The sequence below is a fragment of the Hakea prostrata genome, chromosome 7 (genome assembly GCF_041222555.1).
Source record: "Hakea prostrata isolate BN-2017 chromosome 7, UWA_Hpros_2, whole genome shotgun sequence".
NCBI classification, from domain to species: Eukaryota; Viridiplantae; Streptophyta; class Magnoliopsida; order Proteales; family Proteaceae; genus Hakea; species Hakea prostrata.
This window is the reverse complement of record NC_142606.1, coordinates 28,524,937-28,550,461: the sequence shown is the minus strand read 5'-3', so window position 1 is coordinate 28,550,461 and position 25,525 is coordinate 28,524,937. Positions and strand designations below refer to the sequence as shown.

The 25,525-nt window shown below is 41.2% G+C and overlaps 2 non-coding genes across 2 annotated transcripts; both read left to right on the top strand.

Moving 5' to 3' along the window:
- Positions 1–5,379: 5,379 nt before the first annotated feature.
- On the top strand, positions 5,380–5,452 carry TRNAC-GCA (transfer RNA cysteine (anticodon GCA)). Its single transcript has one exon. It is a non-coding gene; the product is annotated as a tRNA-Cys (tRNA).
- A 1,688-nt stretch (positions 5,453–7,140) lies between these two features.
- Positions 7,141–7,212, top strand: TRNAC-GCA (transfer RNA cysteine (anticodon GCA)). The gene has a single exon. It is a non-coding gene; the product is annotated as a tRNA-Cys (tRNA).
- The last annotated feature ends 18,313 nt before the right edge of the window (positions 7,213–25,525 follow it).

Here is a 25,525-nt window from a genome sequence, read left to right as displayed (position 1 = left end):
CCCTAGATTTATGTGGAACAGATAAAGTAATGAACACCATTCAGAACTTCCGTAATGAGTAAACCCCAAGTATAATACTATGGAGATTACTCAAGGAGAAGAAGAAGTTCGTGGCATAGACAGGGAGGAAGACTTACTTGTTCAAGTTCTGATCGAAGATGTTGTTGGAGGACAAGAGTACAGAGACAGCAAAGGAAGACAGGATATTGCTTTGCAAATCTATCAGACAGAAATAACTTGCAAATAGCGAGATAAGGACGAAGTACCCTTGAAGAGTTTAAATAGCCTCAAGGAGTGATGTGATGGTTGAAAGCCCAAGTTAAACAAGGGATAGGATGGAAAGGACGCTTCGAATTCCTAGATATGCAGGATCAATGGTCAGGGGATAACGGCGCTTCAAATTCAAAACTTGAAAGCTGAACTAGGTTTCCACGTGGAACGATGTGCACCTATTATGAGGATACTGTCAAATATCAACCGTCACACCAGTATTAAATAATAGAGTATTTCCAATTCCTTGGGAAAGGCAATTGGTATACGAATAAAAGGAAATGTTTGGGTTTTGTCATAAATGAAGGAGCAGTTGGGAGATAAAAGTTTAGATGGCATAAAAGGTTTAGAAGAATCAAATTGACCGAACGCATCTCTCCCGAACGCATCTCCTTGATGTCCCGAACGTTATCTTCAGTTAAGGTACAAGTTAATCTACGTGATAACTTATATCATTCATATATTATTTTTAAATATCTCTTGGGAATAGACAATTCCTTGGTTATGATATGAGGAAGTATTAAGGCAATCATTAGAGGAGTTCGAGAAAAAGAAGACAGATTTCTATTTCATCAAGACCGTGGAGGGCCAACCCTTACACAAAAAAGAAAAAAATTCATAAAGATGGTTTCCTATTGCTCTTCCTCATTGTCGGCCGAAGGATCTTTCTCTCGAACAGGCTTTTGAGGTTCTTCCGGAAGGGGCGGCGAATCAACAAGATACTCCTCGATGTTTGGGTCCGCTGGAATGGGATCCTCCTCTTCCAAAACCTAATCAGGGAAAGACAACTTAAGCTTCCCAAAGATTTCCTTGAGACACACCTCCCGAAAGGGAGTTGTGTCGAAAGAAGGATTAGATTCAAGGATCTTTTCCCAGACATCATTTTGCCCCGCTCGGTAAGCTTGAAGGTTGAAGGAGCCCAACAGGTTATTAATGGGAACGTTGTTCAGATATTTTCGAATGCAGTCCCTCTGAAGATCTGGTCTAAGATGTTTGAGCTTGCTAGGAACTGCCATCTTCAACAGGAGTTCGTTCTCCCGAGTCATAAACTCGAGGCTCTCACCAAAAGCAGTAGCCTCATTTTTATGTTTTTTGGCCTCACGTTCAGCAGCAACAGCACGAATGGTTGACGAGTCAAGTTCTTTCCTCAAGGAAGTCATCTCTTCATCATGCTTCTCCTTCAACTCTTCAGCTGCTTTCTTCAGCCGGTCCACTTCAGAATTGGCCTTCGCCAAATTTTCTTCACAGGTTTGCAACAAGGAGCCATTACGACCAACTCGGCTCAATGCCTCCATGTGTTGATGAAAGCTCAACACAGCTTTCCTGGAAGGACAGGGAGATTATCAGAAAATTTCAGGAGAGATTACACAGCAAGTAGCAAAAGCTCAAGAAAGATAATACCTTGTGGAATAACGAACAAGAACGTCGTCCTCCAAGGTCTCAAAGGCCTGACGATCGGCAGGCATGAGGCCAAGAGAGCTCCAGTCAGCAGCCTTCTCAGGATCTTGCATTGCCCGGTCTGTCCACGTCAACGTCCATTGAGGAACGAAGATCTCCTCAGAATCTTTATTCTTCTTGGATTTCTTTGGGCCGGAAGCATTAGCTGAGTCGTGCTTCCTTTTGGTTCGGATGGGAGAAGGGATGTCTACCTCTTCCATCATTGGTTTTTTCCCTCTCCCCGAAGCCTCAACCACTGGCTTCAGATTTCAAATACCCTTGTAAGAAGGGTTTGGAGGTGGCATAGAAGCTACCTGTTCTGCAGTCAAGGCTCGAGGAGACCGTTGTTCTGCAGACACAACAGCCTTGGCATCTCTCACCCGAAGACTATTGGGATCCATTCTTGGAGGCACTACAAAGAAAGACGAAAGTCAGAAAGTTCAAAAAATTCGCAGTATATTCAAGAAAAATGTAGCAGTTAGAAAGCTCACGTTGAGCCAACCCCCAGTACTGAAGGATGGAGTTGTATTCCATCTCATATCCATGTATCTTTTGATACCATGGAATTGACTTGATCTTCCCAATGGCAGCTCTGTCTTCCTTGGATAATGGAAGGACCCGGTTACCCTCATAATATGAAGTGTACTGCTTCCAGGCGGTCGGGAAGTTCAGATCTGATTGGGGCGCTCGGCAAGAAAAATACCGCTTGCACCACCTTTTGTGATTGGAAGGGCAAGTTCCTTTGGCAAGAATGCTGCCCGTCCAGTCAAGTTCAACTTTGTTGCGCTTAGAAAGCACAACCCAGTCAGGAGGATGGGAAACAGAAAGAACATGAAAATGTACAAAAAGAGGAAGAGAAGGTGTGATGCCAAGTTCAAAGCATAAACCCAAGAAGCCGACAATGAGACTCCAGCTATTGGGAAGGAACATTCCGGGATAGATATCTCAGTGATTTAGAATGGCAGGAAATAAAGTATTGAAGAAGGGAAAGTGAACTCCGTTTTCCAGTGTATCTATATACAAAGAGAATTCGCCCGGAAGGATCGAATCAACCCTCTCATCAGGAGTGGGAGCCCTAAGTTGGTATGAGGAAGGGAAGTCAAAACCTTTGATGGTTAAAGGAAGATTTTCCTCGTTATAGTAGGCAACAGAATTAGGTCCACCGGTGGACCTAGTAGGTTGTTTGGACTGCCCAGAAGATTCGGCGGTCACCTTTGGAGTCATGGATGGTCTAGACTCGGGAAGGGCAGAAGAAGTCTCAGTTTTTTCTTCTACTTTTCTCTGTTGGATAACTTCTGCGAAGTCACGCTAGAGAGCGGTTAAGGATTTCTTGTCGCTATCCAACTGATCAAAGGAGACAGAAACAAAGGCCTCATCACCACTATTGCCTTTACCGGCTCTATGCACAGGGGAAATTTCAGAAGAAACCCTACTGTCCTCCATTACTGAAAAGTCTAATTGTGGTTTCTAGAGAAAAAGAAACCCTGGAGACGAAAGTAAACTTTGCGAAGGAGTCAGTATACTTACTGAATCACTGAGGCAGAAGGCTCGAGAACAAGAGGATCGTGAAGGCGTTAAGAAGACGAAGAGGTTTCAAAATTCCGGACAAGGAGAATGAAACCTACAGAGACAACGAACCGCTTTTAAGCACCACCCATACGAATGTTCAAGGACGTGTACAATCGAGATGAATTCAGCGTCAACGATAGAGATTTGGAGACGGTTCGAAAGTTTGAACTCACGAATCAAAAACAAGTGTTTAGAAACCGTCGTTTGATTGCGTGAGCAACAATAGTTTTGGCTGCAGAAGACACGTGGCATCACCCCCACAAAAGTGAGAATACTCACAAAGCTCGAGAAAAAAACGGGACAGCCGCATTAAATGTGATGTGACGTTTAATGGGTTGGGGGATTATGCAAGACTATTGTTCGACAAAGCACCCAGTTAAAAACCAAGCCCTCGGGATCGACCGAACGCTTGGTCTGGGGGCCTCGTGATATGGAGAAAATATGACCGAACTCGGTTTATTCTTGGTTCGACCCTCGACTCCGGTCGGGACGAAAGGAATCAACTCGCTTCCGAGCGAGCCGGGTCCAGGGGGCAGCTTGCTGAGGAAGAAAACTAACTAGGCCACAAGTATGCCCTAATCCGATACTATCGAAGTAGGTTGATCAACCTAATGACGGCTAGCAGTTTTCGACGGCTGTCACTCATCGCTATCATATGGATAACCACCAAATAACAATCGTGGTATCATAGGAGTCATCTACTAGTCCAAACTAGTAGAAGTCTATCACTCAACGGATCTATCTGTTAAGATCCAACGACTACCCGAAGAAGGCTCAAATACATCCAACAATGGAGATTCAAAGGTACACTCTATATAAGACATCACCTACTCACAAGGTGAAGGACGGACGAAAACACTCAGATGCTTACTATCTGAATCATGTTCTTATTATTCATTCCTTAGCTCTGTGCTCTAGCAGAGCCGTTTGTGAATAAGTTCATCAACTGACTTAGGCTTCAAAGGTGGACTCCCGATCCCAGCAGGTCAGGCCACATCTGACGCTTTATTTTGCAGGTCACTCTCAGGAAATCTAAGGGCTGAGCAGATTTTGGACGCATCACTTAGGAAGGTTAGTATTAGCATTGATCTCAGTAATTTCCAGAAATATCAGTTTAAATATTAGTTTGCATAGGTTTGGATTGACCAAAAGGAGAAAAGTACTATTTTGAGGAATTGATCCTTGTATTGCATGAAAAATATTGCAAAACTTTCAAAAGAAATTCAGATATCTACTAAACACTAGTGATACATGTATCTGGTGTGGACAACAACTACTTCGATCACAATCGATTAAGATAGTGTCAAATCTGTATCAAGATTAGAGAAGAACAAGATGAGGCAAAAACTAAAGAAACCTTATTCTGATGGTTAAATTGGTACTAGCATAATTCTGGATCATATAAGAGTAGTCATTATAACTTGTTTAGATTCATGGCTACTCCTCCAAGTACTTGATTAGACGCATATAAGATGGACACTACGTAGCTTGTCTTTCACAATATCATGGTTCTTTTCGTAGGTGTTGTCATATAGAATCCAGATCCTCTCCTATAACATTTAACCACCACAATCAATGTCTCGTTAATGTTTATCTGCTATTAGAAATAAATTAAGAAAATCTTGCCAACAGAGGCACAACCAAAGTACATTCCCCTCCAGATACTTCTTTTGCATACATGCTTTATTCTTTGCTTGTATTGTCATTTGATATTGATATTTGAGCATCTGTCTCAAATGCACATCTAAGTTTTCAACAAGTCTCCCCTTTTTTATTTTTCTTTTTTTTTCCCCCTTTTTTACTACATTTAGTATAGAATAAAAAGTATGAAAAAAAATCGCTAACATTTAATTATTTGGGAATTAATTTTTATGCACTGCAATGTTCGATGTGTGATTATGTCTTTAAACCATTAAATACTATAGGAACACATTTCTCTCTCTTCTGGTCAATGGTTGAAGATCCGATCCTATCTATGCCCCAAATGTGCATCAAACATTTTTCCATTTTGTTAAGCATTAAAACAACTCATGGAGAAATACATACAATTGAAACATTCATAAATTATTATTTTATTCTAAATAAAATATTATTTTCAACAGAGGGTCTATAGCTCAGTGGTAGAGCATTTGACTGCAGATCAAGAGGTCACCGGTTTGAACCCGGTTGTGGCTTTTTTTACTAAATTATTCATCCAAAAATACATATTTTTATTGAGGATTTGGCTCAAAAACCAACCTTTTCTTTGTACTAAGTTATTCATCCAAAAGAATATATATTTTTATTGAGGATTTTGGCCCAAAAAATAAACTATTGAATATGGATGTTTCTCTTCTCTAAATTAGGTTTCAGGCTGCCCCTAAAGGACACTATTAGAAGCATAGCATTTTTCAAGATTTATATGGTTTTTATGTAAATTTGTATCACTTTGTTTCGTTTTAAAATGGTTGTGATGTGGTTATTAGTAATACTAGGAATTCTTTAATTTTGACTGATATGGAGAAAATATAATCGAACCGGGTTCATCCTTGGTTCGACCCTCGACCCCGGTCGAGACGAAAGGAATCGACTCGCTTCCGAGCGGGCTGGGTTCAAAAGGTAGCTTGCTAAGGAAATAAAATAACTCAGTAACAAGCACGCCCTAATCCGCTATGTTCGGAATGGACCATGCTACGGTATCTAAACACCCAGCTGAAACCATGACTTCAATTCTAGATCCCATCCCTTTTGCAATGTGGGGAATCGATATCATGAGCAAATTCACCAAGGCGTCAAGCGGAAGAGAGTATCTTATAGTAGCAATCGACTACTTCACCAAATGGGTTGAGGCTAGTGCCCTGGCAACCATCACTAAAAGAAAGGTGGAGAAGTTCGTGCTCGAGTCAATCATATATCGGTTCAGGATGCCAAAAATAATCGTGAAAGATCAAGCACTCAATTCGACTTTCCACAATTTGAACAATTTTGTGGGACTTATTTGATTGAGCATCGTATGTCATCAGTGGCATACCCCCAAAGTAATGGTCAAGTAGAGGTTACAAACCGAATGTTACTTGAGGGAATAAAGAGAAGGCTCGAAGCTAATAAAGCCTTGTGGGTCGAAGAATTGTAGAATGTACTGTGGGCCTACCGAACTCAACATTATCAACGAAAGATAGCGTCACATTATAATACTCGAGTGAAGAATTGTCGATACATACCAGGAGACTTGGTATTGAGAAATACCTTAGCCTCAGATCCACGCCATCAAAGGAAATTGGACCCTTCATGGGAAGGACCATATATGGTTATTAAACCAGTCGGTTCGGGGGAAGGACGCCTCTGTCGAAGAGACCGTTCGGTCTTCCATGATGAAGACCCTTCGGACATTTGAGGAAGATGCGGTCCCTGCAGGTGCCGATCCTATTTCCAACTCTAGAGCTTGTTTGGCGTCCTCCTCCTCTCCTTCTCTGGAGCTGGAGGATTTTGCCACTAGGAAGCGCCCTAGGTTGGCTGATGATGTAAATCATCCTTCTAGGTCGTTGAAGAGGTTGAGGCTCCAACGTCAATCATTCTTGGAGGCACTGCAAAGAAAGACGAAAGTCAAAGTTGAAAAAATTCACAGTATTTTCAAGAAAGTGAAACGTGGCAGTTAGAAAGCTCACATTGAGCCAACCCCCAGACTGAAGGATGGAGTTGTATTCCATCTGATATCCATATATCTCTGGATACCATGGAATTGACTTGATCTTCCCGATGGCCCCAAATGTGCATCAAACATTTTTCCATTTTGTTAAGCATTAAAACAACTCATGGAGAAATACATACAGTTGAAACTTTCATAAATTATTATTTTATTCTAAATAAAATATTTTTTTCAACAGAGGGTTCATAGCTCAGTGGTAGAGTATTTGACTGCAGATCAAGAGGTCACCGGTTCGAACCCGGTTGGGCCCTTTTTTTTATTAAATTATTCATCCAAAAAAATATAATTTTATTGAGGATTATGGCTCAAAAGCCAACCTTTTCTTTGTACTAAGTTATTCATCCAAAAGAATATATATTTTTATTAAGGATTTTTGCCCAAAAAATAAACTATTGAATATGGATGTTTCTCTTCTCTAAATTAGGTTTCAGACTGCCCCTAAAGGACACTATTAGAAGCATAGCATTTTTCAAGATTTATATGGTTTTTATGTAAATTTGTATCACTTTGTTTCGTTTTAAAATGGTTGTGATGTGGTTATTAGTAATACTAGGAATTCTTTAATTGTGACTGATATGGAGAAAATATAATCGAATCGGGTTCATCCTTGGTTTGACCCTCGACCTAGGTCGGGACGAAAGGAATCGACTCGCTTCCGAGCTGGCCGGGTTCAAAAGGTAGCTTGCTGAGGAAGTAAAATAACTTAGTAACAAGCACGCCCTAATCCGCTATGTTCGGAATGGACTAATTGTTAAAGAGATGGGTAGCAACACTTGCGGCGGATGCTTTTCGCTATTATATGGATAACTACCATATAACAGTCGTATCAACAAAGGAGTTATCTATTAGCCAAACCTAATACGGATCTATCACTCAACGGATGTATCCGTTAAGATCTGACGGCTATCCGAAGAAGGCTCAAATACATCCAATGAAGGAGATTCGAAGGTACACTCTATATAAGACATCACCTACCCACAAGGTAGAAGGACACATACAATCTGAATCGTATTCTTGTTATTCATTCCTTAGCTCTATGATCAAGCAGAGCCGTTTATGATTAAGTTCATCAATTGACTTAGCCTTCGGAGGTGGACTCCCGATCCCAGCGGTCAGGCCACATCTAACGTTCGTTTTTGCAGATCATGTGCAGGAGATCTAAGGGCTGAGCAGATTTTGGACGCATCATTTGGCGCCATCAATGGGAAACACTTCAAAAAGCCATGGTTACCAGATCATCGGCAGCAGTAGCAGTGGCTGCGGTGGCCCAACGAGAGGCTGCCGTTCAAATTCCCGGAGCAAATAATCCAGATATCCCTGAGGGAAGTCGACCTCTTGAAGTACGGGAAGATGGTGGACAGGGAGGTAATAATCCTCCAGATCCGCTCCAGTATCAATTGGATCAACTAAAACTCCAGTTATTGGAGGCGAGTCAGACACTCCGTACTTTGACCAGGCAGGTGGTGGCACCGCAAGCACCTGATCAACGTGATGCGGGAAGGCGTGCATTACAAAGGGAGCAAAGACTGATCGATGACCGGAATGTCGGTCAGAATTTCCAGGAATAGGCGATAGGAGGCGAGAAAGAGAACCTAGGAGAACTAGAGAGCTCCCTAGGAGAGATGAGCGGTTTGAAGGACCGCAAGGAAGCACAACCGATTCAAATACGAGGTTGGGTGCAGGAGTACGAACTCACTCACTCACCAACTATCAAGCGTGCGGTTCGGGAGAATGATCGTGTCGTCGGAGATCGGTCAGCACATATTGGTCAAGAATTGGCCAATATTAATCAAAAACTCGGACAATTGGCGAGAGAGAGAATAACTGATGATATTTATTCGGTTATTTGAAAAACTCCGTTTGCCAAGGTCATAGCCGGATACCAATTTCCTCACAAATTCCGTTTGCCAACCTTTTCCACATTCGATGGTTCGGGAGATCCTACCGCTCATATCAATTACTATCAACATACTATGGCTGTTGTGGGTAATTCCGATGAAATCCTTTGTAGGGTTTTCGGTTCATCCTTGACGGAGCAGCACAAAAATGGTTTTCAAACCTCCCGTCAGGAAGGATCGTGGATTTTGAAGAATTGGCGCAAAAATTCATAGGACGAATTCCAGAGTGGAATCCAGATAAAAAAGACCGAGGAAACCTTGTTCACTATCAGACAAGGTAAAAGTGAATTGATTAGGGAATACCTGAAAAGATTTAACAGGGTCACAATGAAGATAGAGAATCTAGATGAACAGGTAGCTAAAACTGCTTTGTTCACTAGATCCACTAACCGAAGGCTCTTAGAGTTACTACTTCAAGACATGCCTACCACTTATGCTGAACGGGTGCAAAGGTGTCAAAAGCTGGAAGAGGTGACGGTGATCCTAGATGCACGCCAGGGGGATAATAAAGCCTCTACAAAAGAACAGAAGGCCCCTGAGAACAAGCAGAGGCCGAAGCAGAATGTTCGTGATCGAGTTGGAAAGCCTCACTAGGCATGGCGGCAGAGATCTCCCGGCAAAAGTGAGTATACTCCATTAATTACTCCTCGGGCTGATATCTTAAACATTATTAAGAGATAGAATATCTTGAAATGGCCTCCAAAGCTTCCCATGAAGCCTGGGGAGCAGGATAGAGAAAGGTATTGTTGTTTCCACAAGGATTACGGTCACTATACCAATGATTGTAGACATTTAAAGGCGGATATTGAAAGGTTGATATCTTAGGGACATTTGTCCAATTTCGTCAGAGGAAGATGAACGGAACTGCAAGACAGCAACACAGTCAGCAAAAGGGAACGTTCGGTTAGTCCAAAACGACCGACGAAGGCTCCTAAATCTAAGAAGGGTAAAGAAGTGATCGATGCTACTCAGTCGCCCATACTAACAATATTTGGAGGTCCCAAACCTAAGTCACTCCGGAAGCTGAAAGCCAAATCCAACTTTGTTGGAACAGGAGAAACATAGAAGCGGAAAAGGCCGAATGGTGAGGGTTCGATCACCTTTAGTGAGGAAGATGAAAGAGGCGTCTGTTTACCTCATGATGATGCCGTAGTCATCAAGGTAGAGATCGTACGTCGAGAAGTGCATAGGGTGTTAGTTGACACCGGATCTGCTGTAGACCTTTTATCTTATGCAGCTTATCAAAAGCTTAAAAGTGGATGAAGACTTGATGGAGCCGTCATCTACACACTTATATGGCTTTTTGGGATCGTCCGCAATAGCAGAAGGATCAGTGCAACTAGATCTGTCGATTGGAAGCTTCCCTAAAGAAGCTACTGTTCGGGTAAATTTCTTGGTGGTTCGAGAACTTCCGGCTTATAACATTATCCTCGGAAGGCCATCCTTATTGAAGTTAGGTGCTATAGTTTCAACAAAGCACCTGAAGATAAAATTCCCGACAAAAATGGGAATTGGTCAGGTTTCTTCTGACCAAAGAATCTTTCGATAGTGCTATGTAGCATATTTGAAGGATAAGGAGGGATGGAAGAAGGTAACTGCATTACCAATAAAAGTACGAGACGATCGAGACGAGGCAGAGATGCAAAGGCCCGAGCCAGTCGAGAAGTTGGAACAAATTCAGTTGTATCCCGATAACAAAAAAAGAATTACTTATATCAGGTCTGAGCAGCTAGAAGAATTCAAGAAGGAGCTGAAGTTTTTTCTTCAGCAAAACAGCGATGTGTTTGCATGGTTTGCGGAAGATATGCCGGGAATTGATCGACAGGTTGTAGAACATAAACTTTGGATAGATCCGAAGGTGAAACCGGTAATTCAAAAGAGGAGAAATTTCTCCATTAAAAAGCACGAAGTCGTTCGAGGTGAGGTCGAAAAATTGAAGAACTCTGTTTTCATTGAACCCATAGAATGCCCAGTCTGGTTGGCCAACGTGGTGATGGTCAAGAAGGCAAATGGAAATGGAGAATGTGTCCAGATTACATAGATCTCAACAAGGCTCGTCCAAAGGATTATTATCCATTGCCCAAGATATGAAACATAAGTTTCATGGATGCATACTCAGGATACAACTAGATCCTCATGAACAAAGAGGATGAAAAGTTTACTGCTTTCATGACTGATCGTGAAAGCTTCTATTACAAAGTCATGTCTTTTGGCCTGAAAAATGCAGGGGCTACTTATCAGAGGGTTGTCAACAAAATTTTTGAAGACCTGATCGGGAGAAACGTGGAGGCATATGTTGATGATATGCTGGTGAAGAGCACTACCAGGTCAAAGCATATTGAGGATTTAGCGGAGGTATTTTCAGTACTGGGAAAGTACCAAATGAAGCTGAATCCGGAAAAGTGCGCCTTCGGAGTCTCTTCGGGCAAGTTCCTGGGCTTTATGGTATCACAAAGAGGTATTGAGGCTAATCCGGCCAAAATACAGGCTTTGATTGATATGGAAGCACCCAAGACTGTTCGAGATGTGCAATGCTTAACGGGAAGAGTAGTCGCGTTGAACCGGTTCATCACACGGTCGGGAGAAAAGTGCCTACCTTTTTTCAAAGCACTCAAAGATTTGAGGGGCAGTAAGGAGGCGAAATGGACTGAAGAATGTCAAAAGGTGTTCGAAGATCTAAAGGAAACGCTGGGAAGACCACCGCTACTGTCCCGACCGGAAAAAGGAGAAATTTTGCAACTATATTTAGCAACATCCCCCTCGGCAGTAAGCGCGGTGCTTGTTCGAGAAAAAGATAAAAAGCAGTGGCCAATCTATTATGTCAGCCACGTACTACTGGACGCAGAAACGCGATATTCCTAGATCGAAATCAGGCCTTGGCTCTAATGATAGCAGCCAGAAAACTACAACCACATTTTCAGGCTCATCCAATCGAGGTATTTACAACTTTTCCTCTTTGTAAAGTTCTTCGTAAACCTGATTTGTCTAGAAGAATGGTAGCTTGGTCGATCGAGCTTAGCGAGTTCCAAGTAAGCTTTAAGCCCCGAACAACAATTAAGGCCCAAGCATTGGCCGACTTCGTGGTAGAAACAACTGCACCAATAGAAGAGATTTTTGAGCCTAGTATTCCAACCATGTGGGAGGTGTACGTGGATGGCTCGAGCAATAAACAAGGAGCAGGAGCAGGAATTCTTTTGAAAAGCCCGACAGGTTTTATTATTCGGTATGCATTGAGATTTGTGTTTGAAGCAAGTAACAATGAAGCAGAGAAAGAGGCTCTAATAGCTGGACTTCGCTTGTCAAAAGCATTGGCAATAGCGGAGGTAACTATTTTTAGTGACTCACAACTTATTGCCAATCAAGTACAAGGGGAGTATGGTGTCGAAGAACCTCAATTGCAAAAATATCAAGAGATTGTGCAAACATTGCGGAAAGAATTCAGGAATCTGAAAGTATGTCAGATCCCAAGAAAAGAAAATACAATGGCAGATGAGCTATCAAGACTAGCTAACGCCAAGGAAAAGAATTTAGACCCTTCGGTCTATATAGAGGAAGTAACATTCCCAAGTTACCAAAAGAAGGAAGTATCCTATATTGAAGCTAAGCAGATATCTAAGAGATGATAAGTTGCAAGAAGATTCGAAAGAGGCGAGATTAATCAAGGTACGAGCAGCACGATTCATAATGCAGAATGGAAGGCTATACAAAAGATCCTATGCTGGACCCCTCTTAAGATGCTTGGGTCCCAAAGGATCGGAAATAGCTCTAGCCGAGGTTCATGAAGGAATTTGTGGGGCTCACATGGGAGGTCGGGCCCTGGCACACAAAATTTTAAGACTTGGTTTGTATTGGCCTAAGCTCCAGCAATCTGCTATGGAATATGTTTGTCGGTGTAGCAATTTCTAGATCCATGCTACAGTATCTAAAAGACCAGCTGAAACCTTGACTTCGATTCTAGACCCCATCCCTTTTGCGATGTGGGGAATCGATATCATGGGTGTGAAACCCGGCCCTAACCTTAACTCGGATACTCTTTTGTCTGTAGGTCCAAAGACCCGAAGTAGAAGTGAAAGTCAACTATGGGCCATATCAGTAGAAGATATAGTGTTCACCTCCGAACCTATGGAGATTGAAGATGATGCCCCATACTTGAAGACAGTGTTGGATATAGAAAAGAGTCTATGCCTTGATGAAGAGAAGATTGGTTGATGACCTTAGAGCTTGGTGGGATATGATTTAAAGCCATTTTTCCATGCAAGGTAAGTTATAGAATATGTGTTTAAAGTTTCATTTGATTTCGAGTAGTGGAAGGCCCTCAAATCCCTGATGTTGGCTTTGTTGTCTGCCTGGGTCAACTGCTTGGGTCGACTGGGCTAGGCTACCCAGCCAATCGACCCATAGATGCTGAACTCGAGCAGAATCTTCTGTTTAGGTTATATTGCTATATATACCCCATGACTTCATGATTTTAGTATCCCTAGCCTCCAAAACACTTAGAGAACAAAGGGAACTCATCTCCAAGCCTCCAAAAGTGTAGAAGAAGACCTAATCTTGCAAACTTGCTAATTCTCTCTCTTGTTCTTCAATCAAAGGTTAGTATTCAATCTTTTGTGTTATTGATTCATTCTTTCCATGATCACTCTCATCTCTGAACTGAGATTATGATGAAGATGCTACAACCTTGTAGTCATATCTTTACAATCTCTTTTCATTCTCTTGTGCCATGATCATCTTATTCATTCTTAATATGATTTTTATGATTTCTTCTTAAACTATGATCTATTCTTATTTTGATTTATTCTAGCATTGTAGATGCCTCTCCATGATTATTCATACCTCTGATTTACTGTGTTCTTGTACTAGAATGAGACCTTATCATCTCTAGTTCATCTCTTTCATTCATAGCATGTTTCCAATGAAAACCATGATTTTTACCAAAATAGAAACTATGATTTCAAATTAGTAAGTAATGGTTTTGATAGTTGTTTGATGTCTAAATTATGCTTTTTAGTCTTAGACTACTGCGTTAGACATTCTCTCCAAGTTTCGTCGCATTCCGGATTGTGTAGCATAGGTTTCGGATCAAGATTCTCTTTTTGAATTCGGATTTGCTCTTGGGCGACTGCCTGGGTCGACTGACTCAGTCGACCCAGCCAATCAACCCGCAATGACAGAATTGGATTTCTTCGTCCATTTTGATTCGATTGATGCTTATTCTTTTAGGACTACTTCCTAATGATTGTGTGATGCTATTCTAGGGTTTATTTGCTAACTTTGGATTCATCCTCTTGTCCGTCCGAATATATTCAAATCTATTTAAGGTAAGGAAAGTTGTTACCATATTAACATAGATTGCATAGATTTAGTTTCTAATTTGGGAACTACTTAGATTTGCTATTGTTATGTTAGTTTCTATTATGATATGAATGTTGTAAGTACAGTAGGATCTTATTTCCTTATTTACTTTATGTACTTGGATCATGTATGAATACTTATTCATGTATGTTGCTTATTTATTTAATCTTGTCTTATTATACTCTTTCATATGATGAGATATCTGTCGTGGATGTATGACTGAATTATGATTGTGATTGTTTAGGAATGATTTGGGATTGGGGAATGTCCTTTTGACATTTCTGTCCTTGGACTTCATTGGGAGTAGTATGGGATATTTCCAATGTTGCCCTTTGACACTTTCCCGGATTATTGGTTTTCATTCCTAGGACTTGTCTAGCAGTGTTTGGCTAGGATATTTCCCTGTTATATCAGACCCGATTCGGAAGGGTATTGAGACCGAACGACCCGTGGTAGCAATGGGGATTCATGGGTGCTCAAGACCGGTGAGTTATATCCGTGAGGGGACATGAATCACATTGTGGGGGCCATTTATGGGTAGAGTTGCATATGGATAGACTTGGGCTCATGGGCGTTCAAGACCGATAACCAACCCGTGAGAGGACATGAGAGCTTCCCGTTTACTATATGTGGATGACATAGAGGGTTGATGAGTTCGTACTTGAGAGAGTCGGATACGCTGACTCTAGTGTGAAGGATACCGGAAAGGATCCCGAGAGGGGAGGAATGGACGTATCTGGATCTGAGTTGATGTAACTAAGTAGATGACTTGCATTAGGCTAGGCTTTACCTTGACATGCGCCAGTACTTAGACCAAATGGTGATGTGAGAGAGAGGTGACTTAACCCCCAACCATGGATTGTTCGAGAGGGATGAAGGACCCGTTGCCAACCGAGGATGAGTGAATTGAGACCTACCCAAAGAAGTATGGTGCTATGACTTAAAGCATGTTTGCCTATAGAGACCAGCATACATAGAGTTAGACTCATACATGCATTGTCTGTCTCATATCATATTACATTATGCTTTGTTTATTCGATCATGTTATTTATGCTATTATGGAACTACTTGCCTTATTGGGTTTCTTTTGAAACTCACTCCTTTTGTACAACATCTTTTGTTAGATTATTCTGCAGGCCTTGTGTCACATCCACCCAGCCGGTACCCTACCTGGCATACCCGAGTGTGTGATCCACAGCCCCGAAGACCAAGTATCGAGTAATCAACCTCCCACATAGACAATAACATAATCATGAACAATAATAATCAATGTGCAGAAGATAAACCAAAGATCCAAATAAGGAAAGAATACACCATGTATATAATCAGAGTACGAAAGATAATCAGAGTGTCTAAATTAATAAGTAAAGTGAGGCGGAATCCCAATCTACAACCAGCGGAATAGTAGTTCTAAAAGAAAAGAAACATAATGAAATCTAATCCCAATAGCAGGTACAATAGGTAACAAAATTGTTCTCAATCTTATAGACAACATCTCTATAAGTATAAATCTCAAAAATGGCACAAGGGCGCTTCCACTCTATGGTCGGACTAAGCATTGTACGCAGCATAACCACCTGCGGAATCTTCAGTGTAATTGTAGTAACCGCAATCACCTTCCTGGAGATATGCCTCTTCTCCTTGCGCTTCTTCATATTAGCAGTCATGATACTCAGAACTTGTAGAGCAGTCTAACAAAACATTGTACAAAAGGAATGAGTTTCAAAGAAACTCAGTAAGGCAGTTAATCCATATCAACATATATAGCAGGATTTCAAAGCAAAGTAAAATGCTATATGATATGTGTTGGTGCAACCTAGAGGGGGATGATTAGGTTGCAACTAGTGGATTGTCCCAATTTTTTGGTTTGTGAAGAAATATAGGGTAAATTGAAAATTCAAATGAAATAAAACAATACAATCAACCACAAGACAAGTATTTTATAGTGGTTCGACTTTGCAAGTCTACGTCCACTCCTCTCTTGGCCTCAATAGAGTATTCCACTATTGATTCTCTTTCAATACAATGGGTAGAGATCAAACCCTTACAATAATCTTTGTCACGGGGCAAGAGAACCCTTTACAATCTTTGTTTAGCAAGAAGGGCAAGAGCACCCCTTAACAATCTTTGTTTACGGGCAAGAGCACCCAAGCAATCTTTGTTCACGGGCAAGAGCACCCAATGACCAATTCTAATCTACCAACCTAGACTAGAGTTGAAACAGTTACAAAGGAAGGATGTTACCTTACAAGAGGTGTGACACTTTACCTCTTGTGTGAATGTGATGCAATGTGAGTTGTATGCTCAAATAGAAATGTATGCACCACCGACGCCTTTAATCTTCTCAAGCTTGGCTTCCACAAGCTTGCTTAATACCTTGGAATGTTCTTCAAGGTTGGGGAGAAGGTGAAAGGCAAAGCACAAGGCTTTCTTGCAATTTGAGAGCTTAGAATCACTTGGAGAGTGGGTGATCAAGTGTGTGTGTTTTTGCTCTCAAATGAGGTGAATTGGGTTATAGAGCACCTTTGAGTGCCAAAACCCAATCCCCAACGGATAGAAAACGGACACATTTTTGTCCTGTTTTTCAGCCCAGACGGACATCCGTCTGGTCAGACGGTCATCCGTCTCAAAAGTATCCGTTGCAAACAGTTGTAGAGGATATTCTCTTTAAACTAGCCGTTATAGTCAAATCTGGGCCAAATGGACGTCCGTCTGCCCAGACGGTCATCCGTCTGGCCTTGGACTGGCTCAGACGGACATCCGTCTACCAGATGGAAATTCCATTTGGCCTTCTGTTGTTTTCTGAGAAACAGAGTTATCAATGCAGATGGACATCCGTCTACTCAAACGGCTGCCCGTCTGAACTCTGTTTTGCTGACTTAAGTTGGGGCTGGGACATGGCTTGGGTTTTTGGACTTTTTGGTCAACCCTAAGTATTGTACACCTCACTAACATGTCCTAGGTCACTCTAGTAATATGAATTACATATAATTGATGCATTTACATGAATGTGTATGCGAGAGTGTCCTAAGCCCTAATTCAACCTAAGTCTTGATCTTCGACTTGATTTTGTGGAACGGTCTTCATGTCCATCTTGGCATGGTCATCTTGACTTAGACTTCATGTCTATCTTGGCATGATCTTGGCTTTGACTTGGAGTTGGTCTACTTGTTCTCATCTTGACCTAAAACATCATAACTCAATATAGCCATTAGTAATTCATGCTTATTATCATCAAAACCAATAGAGGCTGATGTGGCAAATGCTGACATGGCATTTCCCAACAATATGAAACACATGATGCAATATGATTCTAACTCTATGTATGCTGGTTTCTATTGGCAGACACGCTTTAAGTCATAGCACCGTACTTCTTTAGGAAGGTCTCATCACACAACGCCTTTTGGTAGTGGGTCCGGCATCCCTCGGGACATTCCATGGCTAGGGATATAGGTCACCACTCTCTCACATCACCATTGGTCTAAGTACCGGCGCATGTCAGGGTCAAAGCCTAGCCAAATGCAAGTCTCCTACTCAGTTACATCAAGTCAGATCCAGATACGTCCATTCCTCGCCCTCGGCGATCCTTTCCGGTATCCTTCACACTAGAGTCCTCATACGTCCCTGACTACGGACTCATCAACCCTATAGGTCATCCACATATGGTAAACGGGAAGCTCTCACGTCCTCTCACGGGTTGGTTACCGGTCTTAAGCGCCCGTGAGCCCAAGTCTATCCATATGCAACCCTACCGATAAATGGTCCCCACAATGTGATTCCTGTCCTCTCACGGATTGGTTACCGGTCTTGAGCGCCCATGAATCCCCATTGCTACCACGGGTCGTTCGGTCTCAATACCCCTCCGATTAGGGTCTGACATAACGGGACATCCTAGCCAAACACTACTAGACAATCCTAAATATGTCATCCAACAGTTTAGGAAGGTGTCCAAAGGGCATCTCCGGAAACATCCCATAATATTCCCGTAGTAGTCCAAAGACAGAAGTGTCAAAAGGACACCTCCCCTTTCCAAACCATACTTAGCATACACAAGCATCAATCCATAACATCACATATATGATAACTTCATATATGGAAAGAAATCAATAATAACATTCAACCTGTATAAAACTGGTAAGTAAATCATACATGAGTCAATTTAATATAAACAAGTAATGCTACTGATATCTAGACAGTACAACAGTAGTATAACATTGCAAGAATCTAATTAAAGAAATAAACTAACAAGATTCAAATATAGAAACTAAGATATACAATTTATGTTGTTAAGGAAGTAACCATCCTTACCTTATATAACTCGCAAAGGAATCTTAAAAATTCAAGTAAGATCTTGACAAACTTGAGATGAAGGTCCTAAACAAGTGTATACAACATATTAGGAAACATCCCTAAAAGGAAAGATATCAAAACATCCAAAACATACCAAATATGGAGTTGTTGTACTCATTGGTTGATTGGATTGGTCTACTGTCTCAGTCGACCAACAGAGACAGTGGCCTACAAAATCAGAGTTTTGAGAATAAAGAACCGAATTTGGTGGTTCAAAAGGGTACCAAACAAAGGGTAAACTACTATGATAGCATCCTAGTATATAGAGGACTTCAAAACACTAATCGAATCAAGTCTTCAAGTTACAAATTAGGAAACAAAAGTTACCATAATCAGATCAATCATAGTTCTTGAAGAATTCAAAGTACAATTTATAGACTAGAACACTAGGATTATGGATCATTGATTTTGATAAAGAAATCATGAAAGGCATGCATAGATCTTCAAGAAAATAGATCTAAGACTGAAGAACATGGATCTAAATAAGGAAACAAAACTTACCATTGATGTAGTCATGATTCTTGAAGAAAGCATGGTATGATAAAGGAGAAACAACTAGAGATTGATAGATCATGGATCATGTAAAGAAAACACAGCGATTGACTACTAATATGATCAATAAAATAGATCTGAGAAGATCAGAATTTAAATCAAAGATGAACGAAGACATGATCATGATTTAGATCATGATTCCTTCAAAAGCTTGCAATGACCATGATTAAGATCATTGCTTTAGCCATTAATCCTTAGGAAGATCATGAGAGATAAGTACAGAGATGTTTGCAATAGAGAATGCAGCATCTTCTCTACTGTCTCAACCCAAAAAGGAAAGAAAACAAAGATGAAGAAGAAGAAGAGAGTGTAGACATACCTTTTTGTGTAAGAACACGAGTTTTGACGAAGATCCGTCAAGATAAACACCAAGAACGCAAGGGAGATGACTTGCAGAGGTCATTGGTTCGTTCCAAAGAGTTTGGAGGTAGAAAATACGAAGTAGACTCGAGATTGGACTTAAATAGATCAAGCAAGACCTAATTAGCAAAGACAGAACCCATTGGTCGATTGGAGACTGGTCCAGTCGACCAATCAGAACAACAAGTCCAAAACAAGGAATTGAGGGCTCATATCAAATCCAAACATAAAGGGGTTTTGCACACACACCAAGTGACTTACCTAATAGGTAGAAATGCCTTCGAACCATGATAGAGAGCACTCCAAGTCCATCAACTAATCCGATCTTCATCAGGATTCAGTTTCCATAATTAGAACACTATCATCAACACGTCATGGATTCAAAGCCAGTTACAAAGTCCTCCACTTGGATGGCCCATAGCTGACTTCTCGCTTTACTTCGAGTTGTCAGACCTACAAACAACAGGGTTTCCGGGTCAAGGTTAGGGCTGGGTTTCACACCTTGATGACTATGAAGCGCAATATGAAGAAGCGCAAGATGAAGAAGTATACAATATGCAAGGTGTCACATCCACCCTAAGGGTACCCTATCTAGATTACCCGATGGAGTGATCCACAGCCCAAAAGATCTAGTTTAGGAAAGATCATATCCATTTAGCACAATAATATAATCAAAAGTAGGAACAAATCAAAATTTTCAAATAACTTAATAATAAAAGTCAAGGAAGAATCTCAAAAGAATCACAAAGAGCATCAGAGTGTGAAAAGATACTAATAAAATAATTAATCAAAATGTGAAATGAGGCGGAAACCCATTCTACAATAACAACGGAAGGTAGATCGAGATAAGGTGCAAGTTACAACCAGTTCTTAAAAGAAGGGAAAGGAAAGGTAAACAACTAAATTACAGTTTCTTCTAACTTATACAATGTTTCCTAAATAACAAAATTATAAAAAACTAGGCCAGGCCGCATCTGCTCCTGACAAATATCAGTCTCGGACTGCTAATCTTTATCAACGTATTCACCGCCACCAGTGTGGTACGAGTCACCAACTTGGTCTTCAGAGTGTTGACTGTCAAAGTCAACAGTAGTAGTACCTGCAGAAAAGTCTAACAAAATATGTTGCAAAAAGGAGTGAGTTCAAAAGAACTCAGCAAGGTAGTCATTCCATAAAACATAAGCCATATGATACAAACCATAACATGATGCAATATGATATGAAACACATGATGCATGTATGGTTCTAACTCTACGAATGCTGGTCTCTAAGGTAGACATGCTTTAAGCCATAGCACCATACTTCTTTGGGTCGTCTGTCACTCCCCCTCAATCATACAAGATATCTTGGGTCTGCCGGGTAATTGGGTAAAGTCCTCATCAAACCATCTTTGGGAATTAAGTCACCACTATCTCACATCACCATTGGTATAAGTATTGGCGCATGTCACGGCGAACCCTAGCCCAATGCAAGTCATCTACTCATTCGTATCATGTCAGATCCAGATACTTTCCCTATGGCATCGACCAACTTGGTTCCGTATCCTTTACACTAGAGTCAACGTATCCTATGGCACCGACCAACTCGAACTATAGACTCATCAACCCTATTGGTCATCCACAAATGGTAAACGGGAAGCTCTCACGTCCTCTCACAGGTTGGTTACCGGTCTTGAGCACCCGTGAGCCTAGGTCTATCCATTTGCAACCCTACAAATAAATTGCCCCTTTCGGGTATCCGCAGTATGGTTTAAGTCCTCTCACGGAGTGGTTACCGGTCTTGAGCGCCCATCAACCATACTCTACCACGGGTCATTCGGTCTCAATACCCTTCCGATTCGGGTCTGATACAACAAGGATTAGTCCTAGCCATACACCTAGACAATCCTATGTATGTCATCCAATAACCCAGGAAAGTGTCGATGGGCACCTTTAGAGAACATCTTATACTATTCCCACCGATGCCCAAGGATAGAAGTGTCAATAGAACACTCCCCAATCCCAAGTTATACCTAAGCAACCACATACTCAAGTCCAACATCTCACATACATTTGATACATCATCATAACAGAGGTTCAACCATAATATTGAAATGATTCATCATAAGTATAAGTGACAATAATAATTAATCATTATAACAAGAATATATGAAATCACAATACTACTGTTCTAAAGCATGTATAATAGTCCTATGATGTTCAAAAGTAATAAAGAGACCATGTTCACTGAGTGTAAACACCAAAACATAAGTTCATAGCCTATGTGTTTATGGAGATAACTATCCTTACCTTAATCGAGTCGAAAACTAATCCCAAAGATCACTTAGAATAGCCCAAAAGTCAGTGTTGGTACCCTAGACCACGTACAAGTAACATCAGAGAAGAAAACAATCGAATCGGAGGTCAAACGAAGCAATTCGGCCAAGTACAGGGATGTTACCATCTCTTGGTTGACTGGCTTGGTTGACCGACAGTCAACCAAGGCAGTCGACCAAGACTTGTTAACAATGGGCAGAATTGAAGATTTGGTCCGAAATTTACCTTCCGGTGTTCCGATCGACACGAAATTTGGAGAGCATTATAATAACAATATGAGGACACTACACACCAAATTTCATGACGATCCAACGGCCCAATTGAAAACCCCCAATTTGAAACCCTATGTTCTATATGCTAAATATCAAGAATTGAATTGGAATTGATTGTATTTGCAAGGAATGATGGGGAATCAATTAAGGGAATGATAAGAACTAATTTAGAATCATGAATTCATAGTAAATCAGACCTAGCATACATCTACACATCAGTTTTGAGTCAAAGAATAGATTGAAATGAAAGGAATCATGGAATTGCAATGTAAGTAATCATAATGGAAGTATATCATAGCAAGAATGAAGTGAGATTGATGGAAATGAAAGGGGAAGCTCATGCCCAAGTGTTTGCAAGGTTGCAGCACTTCAGCCATGGTCCCAAGAGTAATAATTAATAGGAGATTGAGTAGATTAGAAGAAGAATAAGAGAAATCATACCTTGAGTTGATCATTTAGGTGGAAAACTAATGATTGGAGTCAAGGATCTTCACAAACACCAAGGGGAGCTCAAGAGAGTGTCACTTTTCGTTCTCTGGAGTGCCAATGATCAGGGTAGACCCTCATTCACGAGTTTCAAAAAGGTAGGGTCAAAATGGTAAATATTTTTGTGATTTTCGAATTCCATTACTGCTGGTCGACTGGCTTGGTTGACTGGCAATCGACCAAGGCATGAACAGCAACTTCGGACAGGGATTTGAAGGGCTATACGGGGTCAAATTGAGTGGGGTTTTCTCCTACAAGTCCATCAAGAAGTCTAGTTTCCATAAATACTTTCGGATTGAGCACGGAGTTCATTAGGTGCTTCAACTAATTCAATCTTCTCCGATGCGCAAGCAGAATTGGCCAGACATAGTTCAGCAACTTCGGATAGGGATTCGGAAGGCTATACAAGGTCAAATTGAGTGGGGTTTTCTTCTACAAGTCCATCAAGAAGTTTAGTTTCAGGAAATACCTTCAGATCGAGCACGGGAGTTCATTAGGTCCACCAACTAAGCTCACCTTCTTCAGGATGCATTTTCAAAACTAAAACAGACAATGCTCTCAAGTGAGGGGCATCATCGACAATGTCCAAGGGCTTGGGCTCCGACACCAAATCATTAATCAAAAGGGTCCACAAGTCTCTATTTCCCCCACTTCAGGTCAAACACCATGTCTTCCATAAAGAGGGCCCACAAGGACAACTTCCATCATTTCGGGACATGGATCTACACTAAGGGAAAGATCAGACATGATTTCCTAAGGCTCTCAAGGTAATAACATTGAAATAAATGTCCAACTTCAGGGTCTAACATCAAACAAGCCTTTCTTCACCCAAAACAAATAGGGTGCCCCGGGCTAGGTTTGGGCTGGATTTCACACAAGGTGTTGGCAACTATGAAGATTACATTGAGGATTCCTCGAGTGGTCTCACTTGTTACAAAGATTAGCCCTACTATGGAGTGGGAGTGTCTGAGCGTGATTGATGAAGTCTATATTTATGAAGACGTTCTTTACAAAGTAGAATAGACTCTAGCTTAGTTATGAAGTCTATGTTTATGAAGACGTTCTTTACCAGTTGTAATTTCCTTTGACTTTCGATCTACATTCCGCTGTACTCGTGGAGTGAGATTCCGCCTCACTCTACATTTGATTTTATATATCTATTGGTATCATTTCCGCACTCTGATGATTATCTCATTACTTTACTTTGATTCATTTGAATAATATTGTTAACCTTGATTTAGTCTTGCCTTGATTATATTATTGTTAATGTGGGAGGTTGATTTACTAGATACTGGATCTTGTGGACTGTGGATCACACACTCGGGTATGCCAGATAGGGTACCGGCTGGGTGGATGTGACAATGGGAAAATTCACCAAAGCATCCGGCGGAAGAGAATATCTAATAGTAGCGATTGATTACTTCAGCAAATGGGTCGAGGCTAGTGCTCTGGCAACCATCACTGAAAGAAAGGTGGAGAAGTTCATCTTTGAGTCTATCATTTACCGGTTCGGGATGCCAAAAATACTAGTGACCGACCATGGCACACCATTCGATAATCCACAATTTGAGCAATTTTGCAGTACATATCTGATTGAGCATCGTATGTCATCAGTGGCATACCCCCAAAGCAACGGCCAAGTGGAGGTTACAAACCGAACATTACTTGAGGGGATAAAGAAGACACTCGAAGCTGATAAAGCTTTATGGGTCGAAGAATTGCAAAACGTTCTGTGGGCCTACCGAACTATGGTTCAAACTCCCACAGGAGAAACTCCTTTTAAACTGGCCTACGGATCTGAAGCATTGGCGCCTGTCGAGATAATGGCTGGAACACTATGGGAAAGAGAGTTCGAGGAGAAAGCGAATGAAGAGGGATTGCTAGATAGCCTTGACTTATTAGATGAAGTTCATGCAAAAGCAATAGCACATACTCACCATTATCAAAGAAGGATAGCATCACATTCTAATTCCCGAGTAAAGAGTCATCGATACCTAGCAAAAGACTTGGTATTAAGGAAGGCCCACGCCATCAGAGGAAATTGGACCCTTCATGGGAAGGCCCATATATGATTATTAAACCAATCGGTTCAGGAGCATATAAGCTGAAGAACATGATAACAAACAAAGAGTTGGATCGTTCGTGGAATGCTAGACACTTGAAGAAATATTATCCTTGAGGAGATTATTTTTTTCATTCATGATGTAACAATATTCAACTCAATCAATACAATTCTCAGTTTTCAACACACTATCTTTTGATTGGGGGCAACACACAACACTCAAGATCAGATCCAGCAACAAAATCAAAAGGCATCGGTTTAAAACCTGTGTGGGACCTTCTACAAGGCGTCGGTTTAAAACCTGAGTGAGTCCTTCTCAAAGCAACTTTGTTAGAAGCAACACAAAGTCAAGAAGAACAAAGTCGGGAAAACATATGATGGCTATTGGCCATGAGTCCTCTCATCATTTGTTTTTCTTCGTCGGGGATTGCAAAGAATTCTGTAAACTCCAACCTACAAAATCCTCCGCAATTCCATACTCTTTATCCAGCTTTTTCTGAAGAAGCCTGGCCTTTGATCAAACCTACATTCAAGGCAAGCTCTTCATAGCTGAATTCTTTAAGAGGAGACAAAGGAGGAGAGTCATCAAGATGATGCATTATATCCGGATCTTGAGGAGGGAGGTCCACCCCATCCTTGGCCCAAGCAGGAAGAGGAAGTCCCAGCTTTGCAAACACTTTAGGATGATAATTGGCACGGTGGGGAGTCATGTTGAAATAAGGATTTCTCCTTAGTATCGATTCCCATACCTCGTTCTCACCGTCCCGATATGCCTGCAAGTTATAAGCGTTCAGCATGTCGACAAAAAGCTTACTCTGCAAATATTTGAAGATGCAAGCCCTGCGAACATCGGTCGGAAGGGACTCAGGCAAAAGGGTAACAGCTTGCCTTTGTGGCATTGATACAACTCCAGA